A 12,150-nucleotide genomic window follows, 5' to 3' on the forward strand; every position below is an offset into this window, starting at 1 on the left:
TTCACACTAGTTCTATGACACCCCACTTTCTCATCCACTTCCTACACATTAGGGGCGCTTTACAGAGACCAATTAACCAACAAATCCCCACGGCTTTAGGATGTGAGAGGAAACCAGCGCACCTGGAGTAAACCTAAGGGGCAACTTTTTCACATAGAATGTAGTGGGTGCATGGAATGAGCTGCCAGAGAAGGAGTTGAGGCAGGTACTATAATAGTATTTAAAAGACACTTGGACAGGTCCATGGATAGGAAAAGTTTCAAGAGATATGGACCATGCATGGGCAAATGGAACTAGCTCAGATGGGGCATCTTGGACTAACTGGGCCGAGGGCCTGTTTCCCTGCTGTGGAACTATGACTATGATTCATCTGTTTGCAATCGCATGCAAATGAAAGAATCATCCTTTGCCATTCTCTGGACACCAAACAGTGTTCCACCTTCCATACAACAACATTAAAGCATTCTGAATTCAACAATTACAGTTAATCAAGGTAAAGTGGAAAACATTGTTTTGCATCAGGTAGACTATACATAAATACAATCAACTATAATAAATAGATCAAAGGGGAAAGTGGAGAATATATTTCTCAGCATTGTAGTGCTCTAGTCCATAGACAAAGTCCAATGTCTGTCATGGGGTAGAGGTGAATCAGACAGTACCATGGCTTATAGAAAGACTATTCGGAAGCGTGATAACAGAGGGGAAGAAGTTGTTCCTGAATCAGGTGGCGCGCGCTTTCAAGCTTCGGTACCTTCTGCCCTACAGGAACAGGGATAACAAGGAATGACGAGGTTGGACGTGTCTTTGTTTGCGATGGCTGCTTTTCCGAGGCAGTCTGAATTGTAGATGTAGTCAATGGTGGGGAGTTTGGTGTGTGTGAAGGATTGGCCTACATCTACAACTCTTTGCAATTTCTTGCAGGCTTGGGCATTGTTTGATGAATATGATGCAAATACAATGGATGTCATCATCATAATCATACTTTATCAGCCAAGTATGTTTTGCAGCATATGAGGAATTTGATTTACCATCCAGTCATACTACATTTACATTTTAGTAAATACTACTAAATACATTTTAACATAAACATCTACCACAGTGACTCCTCCACATTCCTCACTGTGATGGAAGGCGGAAAAAAATCTCTTCCCTTCATTGAGCCTTCCGTTGATGGGACGATCTTGACTCCCATATCCGGCGGCGGGCCTCCTCGACTGGGCAATCAAACTCCTGCTTTGGGGGATCTCAATTCCCCGTGCCGGGCGATCGGACCCTGGGTCGGGGCTGATCGAAACCTTCTGCGACTTTGGAGCTCCCGACTCGGTCTCTACCTGAGATCGCAAGCTCCTCGATGTTGAAATCCGCAGGCCACGGTTGGAGCATCGAATCCAGGCAAGGAATCGGCTCCGATGTAAGTCCACACCCCACGGTGCGGCTCAAAGTCAGTCCCGAGCAAGGCCTCTAGCTCCATGATGTTAGGCCGCAGAGCGACCGGAGATACGACCCGGAAAACAATCACATCTACGGCAATTTAAGAGGTTGCAAAAAAGTTTCCCCCTCCATAAAACAAACCAGAGAACATTAACCCAAACTTTTAAAACACACTGAAAATGACGAAAAAAAGACGAAAGGACATATATACTGTTGGCAAGGCTGCCATCGCGGAGCCATTCAGTAGTAAATAGGATTATGATTATGATTGTGGCAATCAATTTGATAGAAGTGGAAGCAGCGGTGGATGCCCTGATATTGAGCTTTGGAATATCAATATGTGGCTCTATAACATGATGGATGCAAGTCTGATCTCGTTGAATGACTGACCTGTCAATCTTTGTTGCTTGGACCAAAGATATCTGGTAGAATAGATGCATTTCTTTGGGAAGGATAAAGATTAAATCTCATGTGGTATTTTCAAAAAGCTGCTCTTCGTTTGAGTCTTGGAATATAAAAGTTATATCATTTGTTTGTGAAGTGATTTGAATTTGTGACAATATCCTCATGTATTCAGCAAATTCTGGATTATATTAAGTCTTGGTACTTAATCAAAGTTTTTCAGTGTGGGAAAAATTCTTGAAAATAATTGGTCAAAACAGCTGGTTTTAATTCAGTTGATGGGATGAGGTTGGATGGGGTGAGACACACACTGTCTAAGCTGTAGATCTATGGCTCATTGACGCTGCTGACCCAGTTACTCCCAGAATGGAGAGTGGGATATAACTGGAGAAGAGCTAACTTGTAGAGGAGGTTTTGAGAGAATTGTATTATTGAAGGTGGTTCAGATATAGGAGGTGACCTACAAACCCGCACATCTTTGGGAAGTGGGAGGACAGCAGAACACCCGAGGTCAGGATCGAACATAGGTCTCTGGCGCTGTGAGGCAGCAGCTCTAACAGCTATGCTACTGCACCACCCTTGATATCAATGCTGGGATTTATTTGTGTGAATGAGCCAAAGGTCAATTGTGGGAAAGTAATATGTGGCAATTCAGGGAAGTTGAGAATATGTCACTGAAAACACAACTGTGTAGATAAGAAATAAAGCTTGGAAAATGAGTTGGATATGAGGAAGAGTTCATTTCAACTCGTATCAAGCAAACCTCAAGGTGCAGTGTTGGTAGCTCTCATTTCTCAATACTGCTGCAGAACTTGCAAGATTTGTTCATAAATTTGGTTTATATCCCTCTGAAAATTACTGGGACTCAAAGGACTTTGGAATGTATTCCAGGTCACTACAGGTTGAAACTCGCTCCCCTGAATCTGTATGTCTGGACCAAACAGCACTGAAATTGTCTTTTAAAACCAAAAGGAATGCTGCAGTCTTTCTTCTAACTGGTTCTTGCTGAAATGGGAAAGCCTGCATTATGTGACTACAAGTCCCATGTGGCTTTGCATTAATGGGATACCCCATTCTTATCACTGGACACTGCAAACTCTTCCAAAGGGCAAAGTTTGATGTCATCAGAAGCTGGTAAGTGCGGGGTTAGGAGCTATTTTGAAAACAGCTTATGTGGAATACAGAGTGTATACATGTAAAATAATCACATTTATAGCTTTTACATTTAGTATTGTCAATATCTTGTTATATACTCCTGTCAACAGTAGGCATGGCATTGTACAGTTTGATAGCAGCGCTTAGTTTCAATTGTAAGAATGAATGAAAGGTCAGTTGTGTAAAGTGGTAGATTCTAATTCAGGGAAGTTGAGAATTAGTCATTTAATATACAACCATATAGATAGGAACAATACTTGGAAATGGGTTGGATAAGAGGCAGGGTTAATGCATTGCAGGTTTTTTATAAATAAACATGCTGAATTACTTGCAATCATTTTTCAATATTACCACTAAAATTGCATGATTTGTGCATGACTTTCCTTTCTTTCTTTAGGCCATGACCACTGCTGCTGCAAAGAGAATATTAGTCTGTTTTCATAATGATGATGGATTAAATGGGTCCACACATTTTGAACATCTGGTGTTCATAGAGCCCTACAACATGGAAATAGGCCCTTTGGCCCAACCTGTCCATGCTGACCAAGTTGGCATGTTGGGCTTGTCTCATTTGCCTGCATTTGCCCCATAGCCCTCTAAACCCTTCCGATCCACATATCATTCCCAATGTATTTGAATGTTGTAAATGTATCTGCCTCCATAGCTTCCTTAGGCAGCTCATCCCAGATATGGACTACCAGCAAATTAAAGAAAGATGTGTACTTCTTTAGATTTTCTCACAACCTCATCTAAGAACACCACAAACGCTTAATAAACAATTAAATGTTTTAGAAATTGGTTGCAGGGTAGGAAGAAGGGTGACCAATCTGTGCAGAGCAAAGTCCCACACAAAGAAAACCATGAAGTTACAGATGTTTTAATGACAGTATTTTTTTAGTTATTTTTAGTTTTTAGAGATACAGTATTGAAAGGCTCTTCGGCCCATCGAGCCTATGCTGACCTGTGATCCAATGATCACCTGTACGCTACTTCTATTCTACACATAGCAAAATATTTTTTACAATGCCAATTATTGAACCCGGGTCTCTGCCGTTATGAGACTAACTCTACTGCTGCAGCACCAAGATTCAGCTTTATATATTGGCCAGGAAAAAGTGATATTTTCCTGCCTCCTGGATCAACCATATTGCATGGGAAAAGTGATCCATACCTGGTCATTTTTCCAAGTTGATTGGAGTCTTTGCTCATTTACATAAATTACGAGGAATTTGGTGCATTTAGAGCAAATTTTGTGCCACTTGATATCCAAGGACTCATTGTCCAAAAGCCACACATTGACACTCCAGATTTGTGTGTCGTGAAGATAAGGGACGTGTTTGTCAGCTGCCTCCAGGACAACGACATCAGTTGCTTTCCATTGACCAGTAAATGGAAATTGGGCGGCACAATGGCGCAGGGGTAGGGTTGCTGCCTTTCAGCGTCAGAGACCTGAGTTAGATCCTGACTCTGGCTGCTGTCTGTACACTAAACTGAGCTGAGAATGGAAAAACCAATAACGATGACATAGATCGTAATGACAAGGGTGCCAGGGTAGGGATCACCAAGATCCGGAGAAGGTGCAGAGAGTTTCATCAGAATGCTGTCTGGATCGGAGGGTATTAGGATTGGATTGGAAGGAAAGCTTGGACGAACTTGAATTGTTTTCTCCAGAGTGTCACGTCAGAGGCTGAGGTTAGACCTGATGGAAATATATGAAAAGTAAGAGACGTAGACAGAATATTTTTCCCATGATGGAAATGTAAAAGAATAGAGAGTATAGCCTTAAGGTGAGAGGGTTAAAAGTTTAAAAGATAAGCTCAGGGCAAGTTTTTTACTAAGAAAGTTGTGGGTGCCTGAAACTTGCTGCCAGGGGTGGTAGTTAAGGCCGACATGACATTAAACACAAAGTGCTGGAGTCACTCATCTATCTTTGGTATTGCTACTCGAGCACTTTGTGTCTATCTTCGGTATAAACCGGCATCTGAAGTTCCTTTCTACACAGCTATGACAGTGGTATTTAAGAGGTTTTTAGATAGCCTCATTTATTCAGGATATGGAGAGATATGGATCACGTGCAGGCAGAGGAGATTAGTTTAACTTTGCATCATGTTGGGCATGGACACTGTGGTCCAAAGGGCTGTTGCTGCACTGTACTGTACTCTGTTCAATGTTCTATCGTAGTGGAGAGCATGCTGGATGGTGCGTAAGGTGAGCATTGCCACATTACCACATCCACGAGCTGAATCCACCATTAAGATCCACACTGGGATCACTCATAGCCACCATGATCATGGCTTACAAAAATTGCATGGCTGGTTGGAATGTCCGCAAAGGTTTCAGAAGAAAGTTTCAACGGCAAGTGCTTGGTCACAGGGCTTAAGCAATGTGGCTACCTGGTCATTGGGTGGATAATTAATGGTCCTATCAACCATGCTGTCATAAAAAAGGGTGCCAACACAAAACTTCACCTGTACATGTCCTCCAGAGATGTGGCCTGACCCGCTGAGTTACTACAGCAATTCATGTTTTTTTTTTTTTGGTAAACCAGCATCTGCAGTTCCTCGTGCCTCTATGCTGCCACATCTGGTCTCTTGCCACCACACCTCCTCTCCTAGGGGTGCTGTGTGGAGCTGTGGTTTCATGGAAAACTTAAGTAACACACTCAGATTTTCCTTTTCCCCCCCTTTGTGGCCCCTGTACCATGCTGGCCCTGCTAGCAACACTGAGGCTGCAACTCATTCAGCACATGAACGAACCTGCATCCGATAACTTTATTGTTAATACTCTATTGCATATCAGCGGGCAACAATGCAAGTACAGCTTACTTCTTCATTTACCAGATGTTTCTGTTTTAGTATTATCACCTTATATTTAAATTAATAATTTTTTCCCTCAGCATTCTGAATAAGGGTAATAGAAAGATCATCGTTAATCCATTTACAGTAATATCCTACTGGTAAAATTAAGCTTAAGACCAGTGCTTATTGCCCACCGCAGTGTGTTTACATAACTGTAACTCTTCAGACTGAGCACAACGATGAAAATGTAGGCTTTCCACAAGCAAAAGTTTGGATAGACTGAATTTTTCCATGAACATGCACAACATCTAGTGAGCAACACAATTGTAGTTTAGAACAGTCCTTAACAGAATTAAAAGTCGATTGTCCAAACGCAGTTTTTATGACGTGTGCATTAATTGCCTCTTCTGAAGTTTTTAAGAGGATGGCTTTTTTTCCCCCACAGAAATGAAAAAGTGGGCGGGTGATCATTAATCACAACTATGCAAATACAGACAAAATATCCTGTTCAATCAGTCAGCAGCTTTAACTCGTTCCGCCTGCTCCTTGCTGCACACAGGCAGATACTGCTCGTTCATAGAAAAGGATGGGATATAATAAAAGTCTCTTGACTGAGAGGATGATCTGATGGGAAGATTCCCTTTAATCGGCCATTTAACCGTGAGTGGCTTCTGTGATATTTCCTTATGTATCTTCTCAAACTATTTGAAGCATTTGAAAAGTTTATTTTTTGTGCTGTCACTCTGAAAGCAGCAGGAATGTAATGTTTTGGCAGCCTCTATAAAGACGCCTTGATTAGTTAACAATGCAATGCTGAGAACAAATAAGTCTCTCTTAGTTTCTGCTTCTTACTATGGTAGCTGTGCAGAAGGTGGTTTGTGGCAGCACCAACATTAATTGAATACAAAACAACTCAACATGTCAAAAATGATTCCAAATGACTGATGCTTATGTTTGCCCCATGATTTTATGCTTGAAAGATGCTGAATATGTATTTTGAAATGCCTTATCTTAAAGCTTCAGTTCAGAATGTTCCCTATAATTTTAATACATTTGCTCTAACTCACATACTGGTCTCAATCCAAGTCAGCAATCACAACTGACCATTACTTTAACGTGAAGATAAACACAAAAAGCTGGGGTAACTCAGCGGTACAGGCAGCATCTCTGGAGAGAAGGAATAGGTGATGTTTTGGGTCGAGATCCTTCTTCAGACATATTTAGCTTTCTAAAATCTATTGAGCAAAAGAGGATCATTGTCACTCGTTGATATTTTTAAATTATTTGACGATGTATCATGTAAGAGACAGTCCATTTGGCTCAGCCAGTTTGTGTTTGTATTTATCCTCCACAAGATGGGTCCTTTCTCGTATCGCGTGTCTGTATATGGTTATTTATACTCACTTATTTAATCCTTTGTTCTGTTGACTCAATCTTTGCTTCAATTGAAATAATAAATAAATTGCATTTTAAAGCATATTTAACAAAATATGGGCCAACTGGCATATTATCACGTACAATGTTTGAGAAATGTCAAAACTACGTGTTCCAGGTTTCTGAAGCCTACTCTCATGTTTCCATGTTGTGGGAGTCCAGAATTAGGCAATTTGTAAAGCTTCACAGGACTAACTCCATAAGGTGCTCCAATTGGTTTACAGTAATGAGTTATTATTTATGTTAAAAACTGCAGCTCATTAGAAATTTAATTATAGAATATGAATAAATATGAACAAAAATCACTAATTAAAGCCTAATTTTTGCTAAGGCTCCACCAGTGCACATGAGCCAGGTCTCTGGTTCATTGGTAGAGCTGCTCTCTCACAGCGCCAGAGACTCAGATTCGAACTTGACCTCGGGTGCTGTCTGTGTGGAGTTTGCACGTTTTTCCTGTGACCACAAGGGTTTCTTCTGGGTCCTCCGGTTTTCTGCCAAATCCCATAGATGTGGGGTTTGTAGATTAATTGGCCTCTGTAAATTGTCCCAAATGCGCAGAGTAGATGAGAATGTGAGATAACATTGAACTGGTGTGAACAGGTGATTGATGGTCGGCAAAGACTTGGTGGGCTGAATGGCCTGTTTCCATGCTGTTTCTTTAAACTAAACTAAACTAAACTAAACTAAAAGCCTGAATGAAATGTAGACTGGATTCTCTTAAAGCAAACTCAAGATACATTTATTTCTGGCGGTCAGTCCCTTAAGATGTAAGAACAGAATTATTTTTCATAAAATTGATTGTAAGTAGCCTATATTATGATTTTAAAACAAGTTAGTGGTCAGTCACTACACTGGTCTAATTGTAATGCCATTGTAATGCCTGGAAACTACCCGTCAAAAAAAAACATGCTATTCACTAAATAACAAAAAAAAATTCGGATTAAGAATAGTGCTGCCTGTGCAAATTAGTATAGATAAATAATCAATAATCTATGGATTGGTGTTGTTTCAGTCTCAGAGAGATAACTGAAATACCGTCAGGGAAATGTAGTTGGTCATCAATGATTAATGCATATTGTCATGTTGGACTGAAATCTTGCACTCTTTGCTTCATTACATTTGTGGATCAGACAGAAATGTGAAAGACCCTTATTTATTGTGCGTAGAGGGATCATGAGGTCCAGGTCCATAGTTCCCTAAAAGTGGCAGCACGAGCAGATAGAGTAGTAAATAAGGCATATGGTACGTTTGTCTTTATCCGTCGGGGCATTGAGTATAAGAGTCAAGAAGTCGTGTTGCAGCTTTACAGGACTTTGGTTCGGCCACATTTGGAGTATTGAGTGCATTTCAAGTCACCCGCTTACGGGAAGGCTTTGTAGAGGCTGCAGACTAGGTTTCATAAGCTCATACGTTATAGTAGCAGAATTCGGCCATTTGGCCGAATAAAGTCTACTGTCATTCAATCATGTCTAATCTATCATTCCCTCTCAATCACATTCTACTGCCTTTCCCCATAATCCCTGACACCCTTACTAATCAATGCCAATCTTCACCTTAAAAATATCCATTGACTTGGTCTCCACAGCCATCTGTGGCAATGCCTTCCACAGATTCACCATCCATTTACCAGTTTGCTGCCTGGATTAAAGGTTATTAGCGATAAACAGTGGTTGAACAAACTTGGATTTTTCTCTGGAACATCAGAGCTGAGTGAAGACCTGATAGAAGTATATAAAATGATGAGATGTATAAACAGGGTAGAAATGCTGAATACTATAAGGCATAGCATTAAAGTGAGAAGGTGAAAGCTTAAAGGAGATGAGCAGGGTAAGTTTTTGACGCAGAAAGTGGTGGTTGCTTGGAACACGTTGCCGGGAGTGTTGGTGGAGGCTGATAACATAGAGGCATTTGAAAGGCTTTCAGATAGGCACATTGAAATGCAGGGAATGGAGGGATATAAATCACGTGCAGGCAGATGAGATCAGTTTAACTTAGCATCATGCTCGGCAGGCACAGACATTGTGGGCCGAAGGGCATGCTCCGGTGCTGTACTGTTCTATACTGTATGTGTATACTTTACATTCACTATCATAAGGTTAAGAGAATACATTTCTGAGCTTTTTGTTGGAGATTTTCTAATCAGCCTATTCTAGATATCGGCATATCCCAGTTCACTGAATTATGTTACAAATACATGTAAAATTGCTCCCTAGAAATTCTAGTGCATTTTTATTGAGATGGTGTGCCAGCAAACTTCCATTGGAATTGAAACTCGATCTTTGACACACCAGAGCAGTGGTTACATATTTTTTGCAGAAATTGTGTTGCCTTGTCCTTCACTCCTGAGGCTGACTTGGGATCTTGGCCAACTTGGGAAGTTGGGCCTATGATTGCGGGAGAAGGCACCTGAGGACGGCTTATAATGGAGAGGTTTATGGCAGGGTTCAGTGGATTTTCCGTTGACAGGTGAAGCCAGAAGCTGGTTATGGAAGTGGAGCTGGGGCCAGGCATCTCTGGGGAACTAGTGAACAGAAGGTTAGAGACGGTCATTAAGTCACACAGGCCACCTTGTCCATGCCGACCAGGATGCCCCATCTAAGCTAGTCCTATTTGGCCCATATCCCTCGAAATCTTTCATATGCTTGAACCTGTCCAAATGTGTTTTAAGGATTGTCCCAAGAACAAAGAAGCAGGGGATCATACATTGTTGGAGTGAACCAGGAAAGAGGGGTTCATCGGCTTTAAGAAGGTCAGGAGTTAATTTAGTGTAGTGTAGGGATGAAAGAGAGAAAGAGAGAGATCCCAATGATGTCTGCATGTATTTCACTTATCTTGGAGACCTTAGATCTTGACACTGATGATGGGTAGCGACCTGAAACATCGACTGTCCATGCCTCCACAGATGCTGCCTGGCCCGCTGAGTTCCTCCATCACTTTGCGTTTGTGTCGGGGTGCTCAGCAAAGTGTGTCCCCAGGACAATGATGTTCAAGTTCTGCATTACTCCAGAACAAGTGGAGCACAGGGGAGATATCACTCTGTGATAATGTACACTGACATAGAAAGTGAACCGGCATAGGGATTACTCCTAACAGCAAATCCCAGGTTGTGTTTTGAAAACGATGCAAATCAACTCGGAAAAGGTCTTCATCTACCATGAAAAAAAAGTGCAAAATGCAAAGTGCTAGAGTAATTCAGTGGGTCAGGCAACATCTGTGAAGGGACTGGATAGGCGATTCTTCTTCATTGTAATGCTTGACCCAGAACATCACCTGTACATTCCCTCCAGAGAGATGGTGTGCCAGCAAACTTCCATTGGAATTGAAACTCAAGATCTTTGACACACCAGAGCAGTGGTTACATATTTTTGACCCACTGAGTTCCTCCGGTACTTTGTGTTTTGTTCAAGATTCCAGCATCTTCGGTTCCTTGTGTTGCCCTGAAAAAATGGTCTTTTAGTTGCACAAAACGGAAAATAGCAGCTCTGCGGCAATCAAATTTTCAGGTCCACATGGTGAAAGGAAAAGTGAAAGTAATATATTGTAATTAGACAATGCACTCTTATTATTTATTTTTTAGTGTTTTTCATGCACCGCTCCCCATCCCTTTCTTTCCTACCACTATTAGAGTTATAGAATCATAGTGAAAGAGCTTGGAAAAAGGCCCTTCAGTCCAACACATCAATGCTGACTGACCAAGATGCCCCTTCTAAGCTAGTCCACTTATTAAGCCACTTATCTCTCTAAACTTTTCCTATTCATGTACCTGTCCAAATGTCTTTTAAATGTTGTTATTGTACCAGCCACAACAACGTCCTCTAACAGCTCATTCCATATATTCAGCCCCCTCTGTGGGTGTGTGAAAAAGTTGCCCCTCATTCCATTAAATCTTTCCCCTTTCACATTGAACTTATGCCCTCCAGCTATCGATTTCCCCAATTCTGGAAAAAAACTTTGCACATTCACCCCAAAAGAGAGATGTGGAGGCAGGACAAAGCCTGGCAAATGATAGTTGGATACAATTGAGGGGGGTGTCAGCCTCCTCCACAGATGCTGCCTAACCTGCTGAGATCCTCCAGCACTTTGTGTAAATGTTAGGATGTCTTATCACAACTTTGCAAAACATTGATTTGGCATTGTAAAATGTAGACACAAGGAACCACAGATTCTGGTTTACAAAAGAAGACACACAAAGTGCTGAAGTAACTCAGCGGGTTAATCCACTGATTTACGCCAGCAACTTGTGTCTCTACTGATTTGGCCTCAGTTGCTGTATTATGTGCATTTCTAGACACCACATTATGGAAGGATATGATTGCCCGAGAGAGGATGCTGAACATATTTTTCATCGGGATGTTCCCTGGTTTGGAAGGCTTTGGTTGTCAGTGGGGATTGAATAGAGGGAAGCAAAGGAGGCTGATGGGTGACCTGATGGTGTACAAAATTATGAAAGACGTAGGTTGGGTAGACAGTAAGAATCATTTTCCTATGTTGGAAGTGTCCAATTGGAGGGCATTGGTTTCAGTTGAGAGGGAGGATTTAGAGGGAAGCAGAGAGGTGGTTTTTCCACAGCGAGTGGTTAATATCAGGAATGCACTGTCAGAAGAGATGATGAGGGAGACAGAATAACACCATGTTAGAGCCACTGAGACAGCACCTGAATAGGCAAGGCATAGAAGGCTACTAATTCAGGCAAATGGATTATTATAGATTGTGCAACCATTGGCATGGGTGTAGAGGGTTAGAAACATAGAAACATAGAAAATAGGTGCAGGAAGAGTCCATTCGGCCCTTCGAGGCAGCACCGCCATTCATTGTGATCATGGCTGATCATCCCCTATCAATAACCCGTGCCTGCCTTCTCCCCATATCCCTTGACTCCACTTGCCCCTAGAGCTCTATCTAACTCTCTCTTAAATCCATCCAGTAA

The 12,150-nt window shown here is 41.6% G+C and overlaps 1 protein-coding gene across 2 annotated transcripts in view; it reads left to right on the forward strand.

Moving 5' to 3' along the window:
• Positions 1 to 1,080: 1,080 nt before the first annotated feature.
• LOC129698026 (stAR-related lipid transfer protein 13-like) overlaps positions 1,081 to 12,150 on the forward strand; it is a 314,800-nt gene continuing 303,730 nt past the window's right edge. The window contains exon 1 of one of the 2 annotated variants that reach the window (XM_055636844.1): positions 1,081 to 6,449. The gene's annotated coding sequence lies outside the window, so the exon portion shown is untranslated. The remainder of the gene's footprint in view (positions 6,450 to 12,150) is intronic. The other variant, XM_055636845.1, reaches the window with a different exon arrangement.

The sequence above is a fragment of the Leucoraja erinacea genome, chromosome 6, assembly GCF_028641065.1.
Source record: "Leucoraja erinacea ecotype New England chromosome 6, Leri_hhj_1, whole genome shotgun sequence".
Lineage (NCBI taxonomy): Eukaryota > Metazoa > Chordata > Chondrichthyes > Rajiformes > Rajidae > Leucoraja > Leucoraja erinaceus.